This window comes from Ctenopharyngodon idella, chromosome 2 (assembly GCF_019924925.1).
Source record: "Ctenopharyngodon idella isolate HZGC_01 chromosome 2, HZGC01, whole genome shotgun sequence".
Lineage (NCBI taxonomy): Eukaryota > Metazoa > Chordata > Actinopteri > Cypriniformes > Xenocyprididae > Ctenopharyngodon > Ctenopharyngodon idella.
In genome coordinates, this window is record NC_067221.1 from 28,059,844 (window position 1) to 28,082,428 (window position 22,585).

Genomic DNA, 22,585 nt, shown 5'->3' on the forward strand with positions numbered 1-22,585 from the left:
TCCTAAATGTTATTGAATTAAAAGTCAAAAAGTCTCTCTCTCTCTCTCTCTCTCTCTCTCTCAGAACATGCTGGGAAGTGGTTCTGTGGGAGGGTGATCACGGTGAGAGGGACATTTGAACGTTTTTTTCTTAACTTTTCTATTTGGGAGATTTTTGGAAGGGTTTCTAAGTATTTCGTACAGAGATGGCGTCACACGTGAGTGGGCAGGTGTCGTCTCTGTCGCTCTGTCACGGAATCAGGTGTGTCACAAATGCTGGAGAGTCTGTGGAAGACATGCTGCTGGAGGTGGCCAAATGATTGGGACATGAGAATATTGTTTCTGCATCATGAATGAACAAAGCGGTGGTGGTTTTTCTCAAGGATGAACAAATAGTGAATCGTTTGATTGAAAGTGGGATTTCGGTAAGTGGTGCTTTTTTTTTTCATGTTCAACCGTTAGTGACTCCAACAAGTAAAGTGACAATTTCCAATGTTCCAATGAAACTCGCTAGTGGAATCAGAATTGTTCCACTTGGCTGAAAAAATGTGTATTTGAAACATGCTGTCGTTTAGGTGACAAGTATTTGTTTTTAAATTTGCAGACTCTTGATGCATGTATGAAGGCAAGTCGTACATGTTATATGCGAGCACAGGTGAGGTGCGATGTTTAGAAAGTGGTGGTGTCGGGGATGTAAGGTTATCTTGTCCTATTAGAGCTGAGGCAGGCTCGAGTGGAATGAGCGAATGGTTGAAGGAGATGCTGAAGTACAGGTGTCTGAAATAAATGATGTTGAGGGGATGGAAGGCCAGTTAAGTAGAGATTGTGCAGTGACGTCATCTGGAAGCAATGAAGATCGGAATAGTGTCAGGAAGGTAACATGTAGGCCTAGAGAAAAAATACTAAAAATAGGTGAGGATGAAATGAATGAGGCTGAGGATGAGGATGGTGCTTTACCTAATGTTTCAGATCTGTCAGATATTTCCCAGGTAGGTTGTGATCAGGTGTACTCTTTGAATGAGATAAATTCTTTTTTGGATGAGACTTTTGGAAAGGTTGCTGATGTGAGGAATTTCTTTCCAGATGTAAAGAGATTTGAATTTTCAGTTCTATATTGGCAAAGGAGGGTAGAAGAAGATAAACTGAGTGCACGAAAGAGGTTTTGATTAAAAAGGATTCTCACTAAAAATAGAAAGGGGAAAACCCCAGTTAAACAAATCAAATTAATTTTGCGAAAATGAAATCAAGGTATATCTTTGCAATGCTTTCATCAAGGGTGTCTTTGCAATGCTTTCTTTATTCTTCTGTCTCTTTCTTTTCTCTCTTTATATCTTTTTATGGATATTTTGAGAGTAGGATCTTTAAATATTAATAGAGAGAGAGAGAGGAATAAGAGAGCAATGACCCCAGAATATGTTAATTTCAAAGACATCAATTTTATGTCTTTACAGGAAACACATTCAGATAGTCAAAATGAAGTTGAATGGTATAGATGGTGGGAAGGTGAATGTATTCTGAGTCATGGAACAAACTTGAGCGCAGGGGTAGCGGTTCTTTTTTCTAAACATTTAGATCTAAAACTTTTGTCCACTACTGAATTAGAAAAAGACAGAGGTTTAATGGCTGTAGTAGAAATTAAAGAGTTAAAGTTTCTTTTTATTAATGTACATGCTCCAAATATAGGTCTACAACAGATTGAATTATTTGGAAAGTTAAACAATGCTATAAGAAAATATGATGATGGGAAACTGTGTGTAATAATGGGAGGAGATTGGAATTGTATCACTAGTTTTGTATTGGATAGGAATGGGGAAGAACATCTCGGTTACGTATGTAACCCTCGTTCCCTGAAGGAGGGAACGGAGACGTATGTCAGTAGTGACCGACGAATTGGGATATCGCTAGAGAGCCCTATCAGCTTCGAGTGAACTACAACAGGCCAATGGAGTTGGCGTGTGATATTTGCATAATGCGCACCGCCCCCGCCAGGTGGTATAAATAGGGGAGCAGATGCCATCGCACTCTGTTTTTCGCTGAGGAGACAATCTAGTCCGCACTACAGCCAGGGTACAGCAACTGTGGCGACGGGACGTACGTCTCCGTTCCCTCCTTCAGGGAACAAGGGTTACATACGTAACCGAGACGTTCCCTTTCAGGGTGAATTGGGATCCCAAAAAAAGCGCCACAGTATGAACCCCTTCCAGTGCCCAGCGCAAGCTCTAGCCACCCGGCGCACCAGTGGGACGGGGAAGGGGGCGAGCTTACGCCGAGAGAGTCTACTGCTGTTCCGACATACCCACTAAGTAAACTAGACTACACTGGGGAAGCGAACCCGTAGGGGACACTGCGGAGACCACTACCCACCCGTAGGGGAGGAATTTACGTGGAGAGTACACATATGGACTGGCCGTGGGCAGTACGCATATGGAGTCCCTGGGATGGCTCCACCTGGGTAGGGGGAGACTCATCTGACAGGTGACAGCAGAGCTGGCTCTGCTAGGGAAAGACACGGGCTCGCCGTAGGGAGTTGACCGTGGACAAATACACACATGGGAGGGGAGGGGTCACGACATGTGGAACCCAGCCAAACGTCAACGTCGGTGGCCTGGCATCAGACACTCCGCAATGTCTGAGCCGAAGGGGGAGGCGGAGGAACTCGACAGGGTTCGCCAAGCGGGGAACTCGACTGGAGTAAAAAGGATGCACGTATCCAGCCCAGGGGGCGGGAGTGGCATTGCAAGCCGACACTAGAACGGGCTCTTCGCGTCTACCGGCTGGTGGAAGCGAGTACACGGGAAGATACCGCTTCTACACGAAGGCTATAGAATCTAGCGAACGTGTTAGGTGTCGCCCAGCCCGCAGCTCTACAGATATCTGTCAGCGAGGCGCCGTGCGCCAGCGCCCGGGAAGAGGCCACTCCTCTGGCGGAGTGGGCTCTCAACCTGAGCGGGCAAGGCACGCCCTGGGACTCATACGCCAGGGCGATGGCGTCCACTATCCAGTGGGCCATCCTCTGCTTGGAGACAGCCTTTCCCTTCTGCTGGCCTCCGTAACAGACAAAGAGCTGATCTGAGGTCCTGAAGCTTTGCGTTCTGTCCACGTACAGGCGCAGAGCGCGGACGGGACAGAGCAAAGCTAGGGCTGGGTCTACCTCCTCCGAAGGCTGCGCTTGCAGGTTCACTACCTGATCTCGAAAGGGAGTGGTAGGAACCTTGGGCACATATCCAGGATGGGGTCTCAGGATAATGTGAGAGTCACCGGGCCCGAATTCCAGGCACGATTCGTCAACCGAAAATGCGTGCAGGTCCCCTACCCTCTTGAGCGAGGCCAATGCAACCAGGAGGACGGTCTTTAGGGACAGTACTTTTAACTCGACTGATTGCAAAGGCTCGAAGGGACGACCCCGGAGAGATGTAAGAACCAGGGTCAGATCCCAAGAGGGTACAGAGGGGGGCCGGGGAGGATTCAGTCTCCTCGCCCCCCTCAAGAACCTGACGATCAAATCGTGCTTCCTTAGCGATTTACCATCAACTGCATAGTGATGTGCGGCGATAGCGGCAACATACACCTTGAGGGTGGAGGGAGACAGCCTTCGCTCCAGGCCCTCTTGCAGAAAGGAAAGAACGGTTCTGACCGAACATGATCGGGGGTCCTCTCGCTCTGGTTGAGAGGAACACCATTCGACGAACAGGTTCCACTTCAGCGCATAGAGGCTCCTCGTAGAAGGAGCTCTAGCGGAAGTGATAGTGTCTGCAACCGCTTGCGGGAGATCACTCAGAACCTCCGCGTCCCGTCCAGGGACCACATATGGAGTTTCCACAGGTCGGAACGCGGGTCTGAGTCAGGAGGTCCTTCCTCAGAGCAATGGGCCAGGGAGGTGCTGTCGCGAGGAGCGTGAGGTCCGAGAACCAGGTCCGATTGGGCCAGTATGGAGCCACTAACAAGACCTGCTCCTCGTCCTTCCTGAGTTTGCACAGGAGCTGTGCGAGAAGGCTCACTGGGGGAAACGCATATTTGCGTAGGCCCCGGGGCCAGCTGATTGCCAGGGCATCCGTGCAGAGCGTGCCGCCGGTCAGGGAATAGAACAACTGGCAGTGGGCAGTCTCCGGGGAGGCAAACAGATCTATCTGTGCCTCGCCGAAGCGCTGCCAGATCAGCTGGACCACCTGGGCATGGAGTCTCCATTCGCCCGGAAGCGGAGGCTGCCGTGAGAGCTCGTTGGCTGCACGGTTGAGCACGCCTGTGACGTGAATGGCACGAAGCGACCTCAGATGCTTCTGACTCCATAGCAAGAGATGGCGGGCGAGTTGCGACATACGGCGGGAGCGTAGACCACCCTGATGGTTGATGTACGCAACGGCCGCAGTGCTGTCCGAGCGGACCAGTACGTGCTTGTCTGTCAACAGCTCCTGGAAGCGGCCCAGTGCAAGACGTACTGCTAGCAACTCGAAGCAATTGATATGCCAATGCAGTTGGGGCCCCGTCCACAGACCCGATGCTGCATGCCCGTTGTACGTGGCTCCCCACCCCGTGGAGGAGGCATCTGTGTGAACCACAGCATGCCTGGACACTTGTTCGAGGGGAACTCCCGCCCGCAGGAACGAAGGGTCCGACCACTTGGTGAGGGTGCGACAGCAGTTCATATGCACCAGGAGCCTCTGAAAGAATTTCAGTGGGGCCGCTGTCCTGCGCTTGAGCGTACTCAGGCAGGTCAACACTGACTGGACGCGCTCCTCGGTGAGGCGCGCAGTCCGGGCGACCGAATCCAGTTCCATACCGAGATAAGAGATCCTCTGCCCGGGGGAGAGTTTGCTCTTGTCCCAGTTGACCCGAAGACCCAACCGACTGAGGTGAGCTAACACCATGTCCCTGTGTTCGCACAACTGCTCCTGCGAGCTGGCCAGGATGAGCCAGTCGTCGAGGTAGTTGAGGATGTGAACGCCCTGTTCCTTGATGGGAACAATGGCCGCCTCCGCAATCTTCGTAAAGACGCGGGGCGACAGGGCCACCCCGAAGGGTAGGACTTTGTACTGATATGCCCGACCCTCGAACGCAAACCGTAGGAAGGGTCTGTGACGAGGCAGAATCGAGACATGAAAGTACGCGTCCTTCAGGTCGATCGCTGCAAACCAATCCTGGGGACGGACGCATTCGAAAATGCACTTCTGCGTAAGCATCTTGAACGTCAGCCTGTGAAGGGACCGGTTCAGGACACGCAGATCCAGGATTGGCCGTAGCCCACCGCCCTTCTTTGGTACAATGAAGTAGGGGCTGTAGAACCCTGACTTCATATCGGCTGGAGGGACCGGCTCGATTGCATCCTTCGCCAGGAGGACAGCAATCTCCGCCCGGAGAACAGGTGCACTGTCCAGGGACACCTGAGTGTAATGGACACCCCTGAAGACCGGGGGACGCCGGGCGAACTGAATCGCATAGCCGAGTCTGATAGTGCGAATGAGCCAGCGGGACGGGCTGGGGAGCGCTATCCAGGCTTCCAGACACCGAGCCAGCGGGACCAAAGGCACCACAGACGCACCGGGGGTGGGGCAGCGAAGCAGAGTGCTGGAACCCGACTCGGACGGCGCAGCGGGCCGAAGTGGGGTCAGACTCTGCGAGGTGACAGTGTGAATGGGAGACGGCTGGGGGGCGACCTCGACCATCACACTGGGACCTGCTGGCGAAGTGAGAGTGGGCTGCGAGTGGCAAGGCGGGGCCTCGCACACTGACAGCCGCAGTCTCTTGTGACCTGGAGGATTGGGAAACTGCTCTTTTTGTGATGAAGTGGATACCGCTGGACTCCGGAGAGCCAGCGGCGGGACAGACAAATTCACAAATTCCCCCCGGCCCTCCTCCGGGGGTGGGAGAGACGATGGAGTCCTCTCCCAAAGAGCAGGAACCTTCCTCTCCAGGTCGCCCATCTCAGGGTCGCGTCTTCCTCGACCTCTCGCCACCTGGCTTGGCCTGAGCGGGCTGGGCGCCGCGTCCGCAACCGGCACCCTGCTGTTTGGCTGGTGTTGGCTGCTGCTTTGCCGTCTTAGCAGGGGCGGAGGACGACGCAGCCGGGCGCCCTCGCCGATGAGCGGGCTGAGGCTGTGCGGCCGGCGGCGGGGTGGAGGCAGCAGCGGACCGCCGGGGCAGGACGTGTTTAATAGCCTCAGCCTGCTTCTGGGCGGCAGAGAACTGCTGGGCGAAGCTCTCTACCGCGACGCCGAAAAGGCCGACCTGTGATATGGGGGAGTCCAGGAACCAATATTTGTCGGTATCCCTCATATCAGCAAGGGTCAGCCACAGGTGGCGTTGCTGGACCACAAGCGTGGCCATCGCCTGACCAACAGAACGTGCCACCTTAGTTGCCCGGAGGGCGAGGTCCGTGGCGGCATGCAGCTCCCCAAGCAGCTGCTGGTCAAGACCTCCCTGGGGGGGTTCCATCAACGCTTTTGCCTGATGAACTTGGCAAAAGGGCCATGGCATGCAGGGCGGAGGCAGCCTGTCCGCAGGCTCTGTAAGCTGTCAAGCCTGACGAGAATTTACAGGCCCGGGATGGGAGACGCGGCTCACCGCGCCAGCCGGAGGCCGTTGGACACAGTTGCATCGCAACAGACCTCTCGACTGGGGGAATCCGCGTATATCCCCTAGCCTCCCCGCCATCCAGGTTGGTGAAGGTGGACGAGGGACCAGGTCTCGCACGAACGCTATAGGGCGTCCGCCAGGACCTGGTCACCTCATCATGCACCTCCGGGAAGAATGGCATCGGGGCGGGGCGCTGGGGACCAGCACGGGCCACCCCGAGGTACCAATCATCGAGCCGAGAAGGTTCGGGACACGGTGGAGGGTTCCAGACGAGCCCGACCTTCACGGCAGCCCGGGAAAGCATAGCCGTCAACTCAGGATCGGGCTCGGACAACTCTACGGTCCCAGAGGGAGCGGCGCTCAGCGGGGAAGCCCTGACCGTGATCCTCAGATCACCCTGCCGACGCACCGTCACCCCGGCCGAAGCCAGAGAAAACGGCGGAACGGGGCATAGGGGAGGGGACCCCTGCTCCCTGAGAACCAAGGAACGAGAGTCTCGATCTCAACACTGCAATAATCATGTTCCCACAATGAGAACATGAACTATCCACAAAAGCTGCTTCAGCGTGCTGAACGCCCAGGCACGTGATGCAGCGATTGTGGCCATCAGCGGGGACCAATGAACGACCGCATCCAGTAACGCACAGACGAAATGACATCTTGAAAAAGACGCAGGGTTCGTCTGTGAAGCTCTTTTAGGAGGGGAAAATTCAGCTCTCTTGTGCTGAAGCACACAGGGAGTGTCACGATGTGTTCGGGTACACCACTCCCCAAACACAACGGAGGAACCGGCCCAAATCGCAACAGACAACAAGCTGGGTTTGGAAATTGTGCTGTAAAAACAGCAGTTGAGAGCTTTCAAGCTCAGGCTCCTCGGGAAGCTCGCGACCTCGCTGAAGTGCTGTCACACCAACACAAGACGCTGTTTTCCTTCTCAAGGCTTGACGAATTCACTCTGAAGTCTGAAAAGCTGGAACACAACTAGATGGCTCCGAAGCGAAAGACAGAGTGCGATGGCATCTGCTCCCCTATTTATACCACCTGGCGGGGGCGGTGCGCATTATGCAAATATTGCACGCCAACTCCATTGGCCTGTTGTAGTTCACTCGAAGCTGATAGGGCTCTCTAGCGATATCCCAATTCGTCGGTCACTACTGACGTACGTCGAACGTGACCGACTGAAAGGGAACCTCATTTACAGTCTAGTAATATGCTTCTTATGATTACTCAAGAACTAGAACTGAATGATGTATGGATAAATAGTAATCAAGCAACGAAGCAATACACATGGATTAAAATATTAGATTCTACTGTGATGGAAGCAAGATTGGACAGAATATATGTAAATAAATCGGACAATAATAGAGTTACGGATGTTGGTATATTTCATTGTGGTTTTCTGATCATCATATAGTGACTTTGATTTTAATATAACAAGGTGTGACAAGCAGGGCGGGGCGAGAGCCGTGAGAGGCCGGTGCAATGCGCAGCTGACGCTCGTTATCACTCATGCCACTGGCCTCACGTCGTTCTCTCATGGCTCTTGCCCCACCCTGCTTGTCACACAAGGGTTTTGCATTTGAAATCTTATTGGCATTTAAATTTTAAATTGTTACAGGATAAGTCATTTTGTGAAAAATGTAAATATTTTTGGGAGAGTTGGAAACTGGAAAAGGACAATTTTGAAAATATAATTCAGTGGTGGGAGGTACAGTAGGAAGAGTCCAAATCAAGAATTTTTTTTTTTTTTTGTCAGCAATTTTCTTATAATAACATTGTGACTGCAAAGAGAAGTATTGAGAGGTTGAAGAAAGATATTAATGAAATGGAAAATTAGCTTGAATTGAATGTTTGGGTGTAACCAATGATTTAAAGAAAAAGAGATTGGAACTGAAAACACTTTTAGAGGAAAGAGCAAAAGGTGCCTTAATCCGAGCAAGTATATCTTCCATCAAAAAAAATGGATGCTCCAACAAATTTCTTTTTCAATTTGGAACGTAAAGTAGTAAAACAAAAGACTATACTTTACCTTCAGAAGGACAATTGTACATTAACTTCAAATCCTTGCAATGGACTTTTATGCTGAATTTTTTGGGCCTAAAGACTGTGATCCTGCCATTATGGATCAGCTATTGAAAGGGCTGCCCAAATTGAAACCTGAGGACAGAAAAAAACATTGGATAAGATGATTTCCTATAAGGAACATTTTTAGACGCTGTTAAGCAACTGTCCACAGAACGTGCCCCAGGACAGATGGCCTGCCTTCTGAATTTTATAAATCATTTTGGAATATTTTAGGAGAAGACTTTTATAATATGATTCGTGAATGTTTTAAAAAAGTTATTTTACACAGTAGCTGTCAAAGAGCAGTATTATCTCTTCTGCCTAAAACTGGTGACTTAGGGTTGTTGAAAAATTGACATCTGGTATCTTTAATGTGCCAGGATTACAAAATATTGTCTAAATGTTTAGATTAAAGTATTTGAGCGTTGTTGTGAAAAATGAGCAAACATGCTGTGCTCCAGGATGTTCAATAATGGATAATTTATTTCTAATAAGAGACGTAATTGATCTTTCTATGAGTAATGATTTTAATATTGGTTTCTTATCGATTGATCAAGTGGGTCATGATTACCTTTTAAATGTTTTGAAAGCATTTGGATTTGGGGAAACATTCATTTCATGGATAAAGTTACTGTATAGAGGGGCTTCAGTAATGCTTAAGGTAGGAGGGGGACTGAGTTGCTCAGTACCTGTTAAGAGGGAAATTAGACACACTGTAAACCCGAACAATACTACTAACTTATAAAGATTGAGTATGCATCAATTAACGTCTGTTAAATCATTGATGCATCTTAAAACAATTACATTTTCTGAACGAGGAGTTTAGTTTTATTTTTGTGTAGCTCAACATTTTTGAGTAAACCCTTATACTTAAATTATTATTTTTAATTTTACTGAGTGATATGAAGTGACGTCATCCATGTCACGTTGTTGCCGATGTTACCGACATAACTGACTGTGCAAAAGACTACTTCATAAAGAGTAACGATGTCAGAGCGTGGTTGCGCTGCCCTAGCGGGGACTCTTATTATGAAAATATGTAGCGCGAACAGACGGAAGAGAACGCTGTTCATTTAGCACGGAGCGAACGACAGATTGCATCATCCGCTGCTGACGATCGGGTTTGCTTCATTCATCAGTACTGAAGACGTGCATCAAAGTTATTATCAGCCTCAGATTGGATGTATCTTGTGTTTATGTGCGTCCTATAAGAGTGAGTACTGTTAATTCTATTATGTTTGCTGATCTATGCTTATCATCAGTGATGACGCAGTTAATGTTAGACGCTGTATAATGTTACAAGACGATGTTGACTCATCAGTGCTAGTTCTAAATCACTTAACTCGGTCTACGATGTTCACAATTATAATGTTTATAATGTTGCAGTAAGGCATGTAGATGAATAATGATAGTAAACGTGATGGAAGGTGTTATTCGAATTATATAAATGTAACAATGCAAGTCAGTACGCTGTTATATCACATGTTTATGCATTATTACATTATTGTATGAGGGGAGCAGCCTATAGTTGTATGTGAATGATGATAATGTAATGATGTTGCTGACAGTTGGGTACTGCTGTGTGTTTTGCAGATAAACCACACACACACACACATCCTTACCATTCCATCCAAGTCTCATCAGCTGATATGTATCCAACCCATTTATGAGCAAACCCCACGCAGGATAACACAGGACTCTTCGACTGTACCTCAGGTTCTCCTATCTGAATGTGCTCAACCAGCTCACACATGGTATCGTTCATATGAGTCCTTGCATGTTTATCTGTGGTCGTCCCAAGGCTCAAACTAAGCTAAAGAGATCCATTGCTTCTGGATGCCGCAAAGAAAGCCTCATTGCTAAGCCCTCCGAAGTCCACCACAGCCCTTCGACTTAAACATCTACTTGTTAATGTGCATGTAAAGGCTGACTCCCCCTTCTGATGTTGCTATCTGCATACCAGTAATAATAAACCAGTTCAAATTGATACTTCACTCTGTGGTGTTCTGACCGACACACCTAGTTCACTGCAATCCAGACTAGCCCTAACAGCTTTAAATAGCCCTTCGCTATACTGACGTTATCAGAAGAATCCATTCAACATTAAACTGAGTTGCAGCGGATTTCAAGTTCCCAGCATGCTTTGCATCACACTTTGTAAGGGAGAATAAATGTGGAAATTGAGTGTTATTTTGTGTGTTTTTTCACAAGATTAATACAGGGGAAGATGTGTTATTGTTTAATGTTCTGTTATTTTAGGTGTTTCTGTGATGTTGAAGTTTTTAGGGTTACCATCATGGTGAAGAGTAGTGCCTGTGGTTAGGTCAAGAATGGGCTGTGAAACATCAAGACTATATATACTGCATGTTGATTAACAGTTCATGCAAGCAAATAATGATAGTCTCTTTTATGGTTATATTAGTGCATGCTGGTGTGCTGTTGCTAGCTAACACTTAACTGTAAAGATAATTGAAAAATAAGAAACATTATGTTTGGTAAACAATAGTTTTAAGTACAGTGGACTTAAACATTAAATAAAACTAAAATTAAAAAAAATATATATTTTGATTATTATTTATAATTATTCTTTACTTAAAAGATTTGAGTTGCTTTACTTAATTTTTTTTTAGGTAATCGGTGTCTACAATAATTTTGAGTACTCTGAACTTATTGGGTTTTACAGTGCAGGGTTGTCTACTTTCCGGACAACTCTACAAACCACAGAAACTAAATAAACTTTGGAATACTTCATAGACAGTTACTACCTGGGATTACTCACCATGCCCCAGCCAAAAAAAAAAAAAAAAAACAACCGCGCATGGAAGATTCCATGGAATCAGAAATGAGCACAACAACGAACATAAAGGTATGTGTACTTAAGTCAATCAACAATAAATTGGCAGTCCTCGAACATTACATCAAAACATGACCTAAAGACGAGCCTGGAATTTAGTCAAACAAATTGAATCACTGCAAAATGAGAACAAAGAACTGCAAAACAAGATAACAACAATCACAACGCAACTGGACCAAATCACAGAGGAAAACAAACTCATGAAAGAAGCAATATTAGACCTTCAGTGTCGTAGTATGCATGACAACCTAATCTTTTCTGGCATACCAGAACAAACACAAGACAAACCAGAAGAGACAATATTTATGCATTCAGCTCTGAAGATCCCAAAAGAAACAATAGAGAAATTCACCTTTCATCACGTCCACTGTCTTGGTCAAAAAACATCCAGTTAACAGGCATCAAACATTACCGACCAATAGTGGCTAAATTTGAACACAAACATAAAGAATTAGTCAAAAGTAAAGGCAAAGAGCTTCCTGGCACACATTACGGAATCAACGACCAGTTTCTGCGAGAAATACAGGAAAGACATAAAAACTTATACCAAGCATGAAACGCCAGAGAAGCAAGGGAAAACGAGTTTCATTGGTCGTAGACAAATTGTACATAAATTGACACTTATACAGAGACATCAGCCCCGCTTGATTGAAGTGGGGAAACGAATCGTCATCATGTCGCCAGCTAAAAACACTGAATAACAAACAAAGTGTCCATCATATTTCTACCCAAGCATTAACGTCAGTAAAGTCACTAATGTCTTACATGTTACATCTGGTGTGTGTTTACTGTAAAGTGGGAACTACATTAACTGATTTGAAAATGAATATACATTCACATGATATGTATGTATTTATGCATCCACAAATGAATGTATATAGATGTATGTGTTTAAATATACTTGCATAAACTAAATACGTCACACATTAAGGGCCCTATCATACACCCGGCGCAATGAGGCGCCAGACGCGACGCAAGTGTTTTTTGCTAGTTTCAGCCCAGAGCAGTTACCATTTTCACGTCTTGCGCCACGTTGTTTAAATAGCAAATGCATTTGCGCCCATTTGTGCGCCTATGATCGTGCTGGTCTGAAAACGAGGTTCAGGCGCGTTGTGGGCTCGTTACTATTTCAAAGCAACTGAAATAGACTGCGCCATTGACCAACTGAACCCTGGTCTAAAGTCAATGGCGCGATATTTGTTTTGTCATTTAAACAGCGCATTAGTAATATGCGCCTAATAGACGGGTGCACAACGCGCGTACATTCTGCTAGTTATACACACAGGGAAGCGCAGCAGCACACAAACATGCCAAATATTAAAAATAAAAGGACTACAATGTAAAAGAGTATTATTGTATGCATAAAGATAAAAATGCTTTGGTGGAATCCGGCTTTTCCTGTAGAGAGTCTGCTCGCGCGCTTTAACCTCGCGCACGAGCAGATCTGTTTCCTCACCATAGACGCGTTCAGTTTTTTCGCTTGCAAATAGCCAATACGCCATGGCGCGAGCACAACTGGCTTTTAAAGGGAATGGGAGACAAGACTCTGGTTGGTTTATTGTGCGTTACTCCCAAAACACACCCATTACTCATTATGAGAATAAGGACAACCCTTTCAGACAATGCGCCAGGCGCACCAACCATTTTTCCCGTCCTTAAACTAGCAAAAGTGGATTCTGACACGCCGTAAGTGCACTTGCGCCGTGCGCTTTAAACCATGCGCTTAGATCGTTAAAATAGGGCCCTACGTTTGTCAGCTGGAACGTAAGGGGCATCAACTCATCAATTAAAAGAAATAAGATACCAAACTATCTTACAAAAATAAATGCTGATATATGTATGCTACAAGAAACACACTTACTTCAGTCCGAAATGAAGAAATTTCAGTCAACAAAATACACTAATATCTACGGTGCTTCATATAACTCAAAAAAGAGAGGAGTCATGATATTAATAAACAAAAATATATCAATTACAAACAAAGTAGAAATATCAGATCCAGAAGGACGTTCATTTTGCATCTATAAATAATACAGAAATGACTATTGCTAACATTTATTGACCAAACACAGACAATGATGAAATATGCCACAAGGTGTTTTCAATACTGTCCACTTTTCCACAGTCCAAAATCATCATCGGAGGAGATTTTAACACAGTTCTTAATCCTTTATTAGATAAATCAAATAACACAACTCAATATAAAACATGGCAATCTACAGATACAATAAAACAGTATATGATTGAACTTGGACTTTGCTACAGCTGGAGACTAAACAATCCCACAACGAGATTATACTTATTTCTCACCAGTACATAAAACATACTTGCGTATAGATTTCTTTTTAACAAGTGATTCAATCATTCAAGATATAACAGACACAAAAAAAATCAACCCAATCATTATTTCAGACCATGCACCAATTTCATGTATACTCAACAATAAAAATCATGTGAAAACACCTCAACGATGGAGAATGAACACATCCCTATTACAAGATAAAGAATTTAATGAGTACTTTACAAAAGAATGGACATCTTTCCTAGAAATAAATGACACACCAGACATATCTGCATCAATACTCTGGGAAACTGCTAAAGCGGTTTTAAGAGGTAAAATATATCATACTCAACATATAAACACAAGACAAATAAACAACAAGAAAAAGAGTTAGAAAATAAATTTAAAATATTAAATAATAAATACTCCCAAAAACCTAGAGAGCAGACATTAAACAAATTAAATAAAATTAAAATAAATTAGAAGAAATTATCCTTAAGAAAGTACAATTTCAAAAACAATGACTAAAATGATTACATTTTGAACATATTGATAAATCTGGGAAATATCTAGCTAACCTACTCAAACGAAATAAAGAAAAAACTCTAATAACAACCATCAAAAACTCAGACAATAAAATAATACATAATCCACAAGAGATAAATAAGGAGTACATTCAGGAGTTTGTATCAATCATTATATAGTAATAAGCAAAAGGAAAATAGAAGAGCAAATAGACTAATTTTTCCAAAACATAGCAACACAAATATTAAATCCCATTCAAATACAATCCTTAGAAGAACCATTGACATTAGAGGAATATAGGAAAGCCCTTTTTTTTTTTTTTTTTCAGTATCAAATAATAAAGACCAAGGCCTGGATGGTTATCCAGCAGAATTTTACAAACACTTTTGGCCGAAATTCATCATTATTCTACAGAATGACTGAAGACATCAAACTCAAATCCACCATACCACAACATATGAACACTGCACTAATTACAGTTATTACAAATGATATTACATCACCACCATTTCAATTACAACGAGCCCCTAGGCAGGGATGTCCACTATCTTCACTACTTTGTAACATTATATGCAGATGACATTTTACTTTATATTCAAAACCCAGAAAAATCACTTAGAGAACTTATCAAACTTATTAACGACTACTCTAATATATTAGATTACTCTATAAACTGGAATAAATCAGTAATATTTCTATTAAATAAAACCTTAAATTCAGCTAAAATAAAGAACAACCAATTTAAAATAGGCAACATTACATACTTGGGAATACAGTTCTCTTCAAATATCAGATCTGTTTACTCTTAATTTTACCTCAGCTTTAAAAACAACAGAAAATGACCTAAAATGCTGGATGCATCTGCCATTACCAATCATCAGACGAATAGCCACAATCAAGATGTCTATATTACCAAAAATAAATTATCTTTTTACAATGATTCCAATACAACCTCCCAAAAATGGTTCAACACACTTGAAAGTATAATAAACAATTTCTACTGGAAAGATAAGAAACCAAGAATTGCACTAAAAACGTTACAAAAACCTAAAGAGCAAGGAGAACTGTCAGCACCCAATTTTCAATATTATTATTTAGCCGTGCAATTACATTCATTTGACCAAATGGATCAATAATAATCACTTTCAAAATCCATGGATACAACTTGAACAATCAGCATGTAAGGAAATTCCAATATTTGACTTACCTCGCCTTAACAGCGAATTAAAAAACATAGAAATACTGCAATCAAGACAACATTAACAGCCTAGTGGAAAACTAATAAAACAACCGGTTACTCTCTTTCACTGCATGCTTATTCACCCATTTGGAATAATACAGATTTTACTATCAATAAACTCCCAGTCGTTAATAAAACTTGGATGGTGAAAGACATTAGATATGAACATCATCTATATTTGAACAACAACTTTTTATCATTCATAGAACTATCACAAAATTATAACTTAGATAAAAATCAAATCTTCTTTTACCTACAAATAAAAAAGTGCAATTACAGCTAAAATAGGACATACAAAAATACAACCACAAACACTACTGGACAACGTTGAAAAGATCAGACAATCAACAAAAATAATAAATTAACTATACAATTTAATATTATCTGCTGACAAAATATGCTCAATACAAGACCACAAAATGGGAACAGTACCTCAATATATTAACAGACATTAACTTTTAGAATCAAATTTGTAAAAACACATTCAGTTTCAGTGTAAACAAAAATATACAATTAATACAAAACAAAATCCTACACAGAACACATTTAACTCAACAAACGATGTTTAAAATAGGTACTGTAGCATCTGATAAATGCATACAATGTAATCTTAACACACCGGATACATATCTCCACACACTATGGTCATGTCCACCTGTTGCTTCATTCTGGAAGGAAATTTTTAAAACATTATTGACAATGTTAAACTGCAATATTCCTCTTATCCCATCACTATGTCTGTTAGGAGATACCCCCACAATACCTAATACAATAGAACATACCGCTCCACTACTCTTGTCTCTAGCTGTCGCCAAGAAAACCATTTCCATACACTGGAAAAATAAAACCCAAATTTCTATTGCACAATGGTTTCAATTTTTAAAAGAACATATTACAAATGAAAAACAAACCACTATAGCAAAAAACAAACTGCATGACTTTACAATACAATTCTCCCCCCTCCTTTCCTATCTACAGTTGTGCTCAAAATTATTCATACCCTTTGTAAATATGACCAAAGAAGGCTGTGAAAATAAATCTGCGTTGTTAATCCTTTTGATCTTTTATTTTAAAAATTTACAAAAATCCAACCGTTCATTGGAGAATACGAATTTTAAATGAAAAAGTTATTTTAAAAGAAAAAGTTCTCTTTTTTTTTCATCTGACCATAGAACCCATCCTGTTTGAAGTTCCAGTAGTGTCAATTACTTTTTAAACATTCTATGGTCAGATGAAACAACAACAAAAAAATGGGCTTTTTAGCAGCAAACACTGAAGATTGGTTTGGTGCATACAGGAATAAAAAGAACCCAATGTGTACAATGAAATATACTGCTGGATCTTTAATGTTGTGGGCCTTTTTTTTCTGCTGGAGGTCCTGAACATCTTGTTCAGATACATGGTATCATGGATTCTATCAAATACTAACAGATAAAAAAATCAAAACCTGACCGCTTCTGCTAGAAATCCTATAATGGACCATGGTTGGATCTTCCATCAGGACAATGATCCAAAACAAACATCAAAACCAACACAAAAATGTGTCACTGAGCACAAAATGAAGCTTCTGCCATGGCCATCCCAGTCCCATGACCTGAACCCTAAAGAAAATGAGTGGGGTGAACTGAAGAGAAGAAGCACCAACATGGAGCTGGGAATCTGAAGGATCTGGAGAGATTCTGCATGAAGGAATGGTCTCTGATCTCTTGTCAGGTGTTCTCCAAACTCATCAGGCATTATGTGAAGACTCAGAGCTGTTATCTTGGCAAAAGGAGGTTGCAAAAAGTATTGAATAAAAGGGTATGATTAATTGTGAGCAATGTGTATTAGAGAAAAACATTTATTTCATAATGAGATTTCCCCCCCATTTAAAATTCTTATTCAACAATGAACGGTTGGATTTTTGTAAATTTTTTAAATAAAAGATCAAAAGGATTAACAATGCAGATTTATTTTCACAGCCTTCTTTGATATGATGTTTTATTAACAAAGTTTGGGAGGAGCAAGTTCAGATAATTAACCTAATTAGTACAGGTGGAGAGCATTCAGTTAATCAACTCAACCATTGTCAAGAGGTATAAATTCAGCAGACTTACCTCTGTTCATTTAAGAGTTTATCAGCATTAGGCTCCGCCCTACGTTCCCAACATGTCTGAAATCGAGCTCTCCCGCAAAGGAAAGTCCGGGCCCTTCTCTTCGGTCGCTAAATCACGAGCACAGTTTATGCTACCTGGATACTCAATTTTGATCGAAAGAAATAGCCTACATGTTTTGAACCGTTTTCATAGATTTGCCGTTTCTAATCTAACGCGTTGCTTCCTTTTATCTTAAACGCACGCGTACAAACAGCTCGACATTACGTGCAGACAGGTCGCACGCACAGTCACACTCAGAATTCTTAATAAGAACTTATCGTCAGCAGTGTCCTGCGATTTATAAACATAACGCTATATAACTTTCAGTTCCTAATCGATTTTGTGTTTCTGTTTTGAAGTAACTCAAAACCCAGCTTCACTATCGTTAGAGACGCTACACAGACTGGTAAGACAAATTCATACACGTATTCGTTCTCACTAATGGATTTAAATAAATTCCACCACATCTGTATAAAATAAGTAATGTAAAGACTCAGATAACTGATGAAAATAACTGTTAAGTTGAGGGTTCCTCGCGTTACTGTAATTAAGTAGCTTTTTCGGGTTTTTGTACTTTTTTGAGTACGTTTTCAAATCTGTAAATTTACTTGTACTTAAGTACAAATTAAGCTAAGTAATCTACTTTGCTACTTGTAAAATCACATTCCGTTACTATACCTCCAACAATTTGAATATGCAAACCTTTGACCGGCATATCGGTAGCCAATAAAGAAATCCGATCTTAAACGGACCAATGAAAGCCCTGATATTTTACCAGCGGCGCGTTCTCATTCTCTCATCTCCCAGGCAGCGAGTTTGACACACACCCGCCTCCTCCTCCTGTCACTCACACGTTTCAGTTACAGAGTCTGAATGTCAGCGCGAGATTGCAGGTATTGCGCATAATATTTAATCATACCCGCAGATTTCTATGGCGTATTTTAATTACAAATGTAGAGCGCATTATTGTAACGCGCAGAAAACGACGCGAGCTCTCAAATATACAAGTGAACTGCCTCTCCTATCACTCAGATATTGAGTGCGCGCTGTCAGACTGTGTAGTGTGCAATCGTGAATCTCTCCGTGCTCTTAAATTAAACGTTGTCAAAAGTTATCAATCAGAATAGACCTCCAAGCCTGACCAATGAAAATGCTACAGGAAATCTTATTGGCTATAAGTGAAATGCACCAGAAAGTCTCTCAACAATCAAAGGTGGATCTTTAATTTCTTTACAATGTAAATATATGTTTCAGAATGGGGCATTTGTATGATTTGTACATGTAAATAACCTAGTCTGTCTAACTGCATCACTATATTGTACAGACATTACAGGTCAAACCTTTCTGATGTTCTTTTTATCTATTATATGTCTCTTAAAGGGTTAGTTCACCCAAAAATGAAATTTCTGTCATATATTTTTGATGAAATCCGAGAGCTTTCTGACCCCAGACTGTAACATAATTGCAACTTTCAAGGCCCAGAAAGATAGTAAAGACATCGTTAAAATAGCCTATGTGACTACTTAAAGTGGTTCATCTTTAATGTTATGAAGTGACAAGAATACTTTTTCTGTGCAAAAAAACAAAAATAATAATTTTATTCAACAATCTCCTCTCTCCGTGTCACTCTCTGATGCTGTTCATGTGAGCACCATGACACATGCATGTGATGCTAACACAGAATCCGGCCAATAATGAGCCGAAATTCTGATGTAGAACCTGGAAGTGCTGCACTGTTTACTACGTCAACAGTGTCAGAGACTGACATGAAAGAGAAGAAATTGTTGAATAAAGGCGTTATTTATTTATTTATTTTTGTGCACAAAAAGTATTCTCGTCGCTTCATAACATTAAGGTGGAACCACTGTAGTTACATAAACTATTTTAACAATGTCTTTAATACCTTTCTAGACCTTGAATGTGGTAGTAATGTTGCTGTCTATGGAGGGTCAGAAAGCTCTCGGATTTCATCAAAAATATCTTAATTTGTGTTCTGAAGATGAACGAAGGGTGTGGAACAACATGAGGGTGAGAAATCAATGACAGAATTTTCATTTTTCTGTGAACTAATCCTGTAAGATACACGGCATTTAAAAATTCAGTGTTGTCATATTTCAAATACCTCAACTGAATTTTGGTAAAAAAAAAAAAATTCTTATTTTATTACTGACTGTTTACTTGTATTTTTTTTAAATTTAATTCAGTTTGAAATCAAGCTTTCTTGTGCGGTGTGTGAGCTACTGCAACAAAGTTACCCTATTGTAAAGACACAAATACACAGAGTGAGGAAATCTTTAATGTAAAGGTAATTGATCAATGTTTAAATATACAAATAAAAGCCTAAATTAAAATCTGTTCATTGTATAAAGCGGACGTCTCTTCAGAAGACTTGAATTAAACCGCTCCATTTAAATTGATTATTGTCACAAGTCTTGTGCTTTTTGAAGCTTGAAAATAATGATTGCCTTGACAAAATGGATGGACAAAAAAATTAGATATTAATATATCTATGGTATACAGTATGTGGTGGTTTTCCCCATGGTATTTAAAATTATACTGAATATTGATCATTTTCAAGATATTGTATTGAAGTTAGAAATTGCAGTATTGTGACCACTAATTCATGCACTTCATCAATAAGGTTAAAGTGCTTTGTTTAAAGTAGCTATTTTCTACTTAAATCTATGATTTGATTGAATATTTTTTGATAATTTATTAAATATCGCCAGCTAAAAAGTAATTAGTAATTTTAGTACTTTGAGTAGTTTTTGAGAAGAGTAATTTGTACTTTTACTTGAGTACTTTTTTGACACCAGTACTCTTACTTGTAATTGAGTATTATTTCAGCAATGTAACAGTACAAATTTTCAGTACTCTTTTCACCACTGGGGTTCCTCCTAGTGATGGGAGAAATGAAGCTTTTGAATCAATTGAACCAATCGCTTCGAAAAAATTATTCACTGTTTCACTCAGAACGTCACACGCCGGTGATGTCTACTGGTCAGAAGGGTGTAAATGCACCGTATAGTCAGTTCAAGCATGCATGGAAAAACATTTTACCAACCAATTGCAACTGTTTTATTGAAAGTGTTAAATGCTATTAACAAATTATCTAATACCATTAGAAAATACTATATCAGCTGAAGTATTGCGATACCTTGTAGTATACAAAATGAACCAAACTTTCATAAATCCATGAAAACAGACCAGATTTTTCTCTGAATACTTCATTAATGAGAATGAGAACAGGCTTTTGTTACCAATCAAACGAATCATTGTAAACAAAATTCAGCAATGCACAGTAGCACAGAAGCTGCATGAAGTGACATAGCATTTATGCATTTGCACTTCAAGATGGGAGACTAAAGTCACCAGGAGGGCAGCAAGTATTAATGATTAAGTCACTGAATCCTTTAACCGATTCGTTCAAAACGGCTGGTTCATTCAGGAACGAAGCAAATGACTGTTTTAATGAATAGCTTAGTTAGTCAGCGACTTGCCCGATTTGTTCAAAACAGATGAACAGATTCATTTAGAAACAAAACAAAAACAACGCTCTTGCTTGTGTCACGAACTATCAGGAGCATTTTTGCCGGCATGAAATTTCCAACCCTGACTGGAAAGCAGTACTCAAACATATAATACAATTATAATGTTTAAAAAAAAAAAAAAAAAAACATTGATAAGAACCGAGTGCAAAGGAACTGCATTTGTCTGAATCGTCTTAGCAAAGATGTTTCTAGAAACAAACTATTACACCTGTTCCAGAAGTGGTCAAATGAGCAACAGGAAAACTTAGAATTCATTCTTATATAAAGATATTATGATGTTGATTAAGTGATGCTTGAAAAAAAAAAAAAAAAATAATAATAATTTCAGACCTTTCTCCTGATAAAATGCAGCACGAAAAACAAAGTGCAAGTGCAACTTTATCTCATTTAACTCATTAACTGAAACATTGGGGAACAATAAGGCGCTAATTCTACACAGCATTTACTACACAGGGCACAGCAGACAGGCAACGTCAGTCTCTTGTAATTTTTTTGCAGGCATGCGTGTTCAAACAAAGTGTACCTGACGCACATACAACATTCCTTGCGGTACTACCGTACCGACAATACTACCGTTTAAATTTTTTTTTAAAAATACAATGGCATCGCCAGTATTTTGAAGCTTTAGTATCGCAATACTACCGTAGTACTGGTACACCGTGCAACCCTAATATGAAGTGTTGGTATTATGTGTTATTTTATTAAATTGTTGTTACAATTATCTTGTTTTGTTTGCTTTATGGAGGTCGCCAGCAAGATCAGAGCACAGATTTTATCTGAAATTCAGGCCGCTGGCTCCAAAGGTGGACCCTGACCCAACCTATTCACTTTTCCAATTATTTGTTACGCATAGGAGCAGCAACCAAATAAAATCAAGTCACCTTTATAGAGCTTTTACATGCAGGCTGTGTCGGGGCAGCTTTACAGTTATAGAAGAAAATAATTTTGGTTGCACAGCAGCTCTAGAAGAAAATAGTGTCATTGTCCAGCTTAAGTAAGTTCAGTATTGATTCATTCCATCATAAAAACCATTAGTTATTCATATAGTTCATTTATCTATACAACAGCTCTGGAGGAAACAGTGATGTCATCATCCAGGTCAGTTCAGTTCGCATACAGTGGTGTGCAGTGAAGACAATGAAGGCAGATCAAAACATTGTTTAATATCAAGTGTCCCCAACTAAGCAAGCAGCGACAAGGAACCACAGCTGCCCCAAAAGGCCTCTCCCAGCATCAGATTCAAACACACTGGTCGCTGGCCATCAGAGGCTTTAAAGATCTATATCCTATCCAATCCAATCGCTTCCATGTTAAAGAAGCTCAACAAACCCTTACCAGCCAAATTCTTCAGCTTCAGCTTGTTCTCTCGCTCAATCCTACAAGCTC

The 22,585-nt window shown here is 41.8% G+C and overlaps 1 protein-coding gene across 4 annotated transcripts in view; it reads right to left on the reverse strand.

Moving 5' to 3' along the window:
- The window catches only part of gjc2 (gap junction protein gamma 2), a 321,138-nt gene that overhangs the window by 199,839 nt on the left and 98,714 nt on the right, over nucleotides 1–22,585 (reverse strand). For 2 of the 4 annotated variants that reach the window (XR_007927298.1, XM_051878568.1), the window contains exon 2: nucleotides 8,579–8,706. The exons of 1 other annotated variant lie outside the window; for it this stretch is intronic. The gene's annotated coding sequence lies outside the window, so the exon portion shown is untranslated. Of the gene's footprint in view, nucleotides 1–615; nucleotides 820–936; nucleotides 1,089–8,578; nucleotides 8,707–22,585 lie in introns of all 4 variants that reach the window. One more of the 4 variants, XM_051878577.1, reaches the window with a different exon arrangement.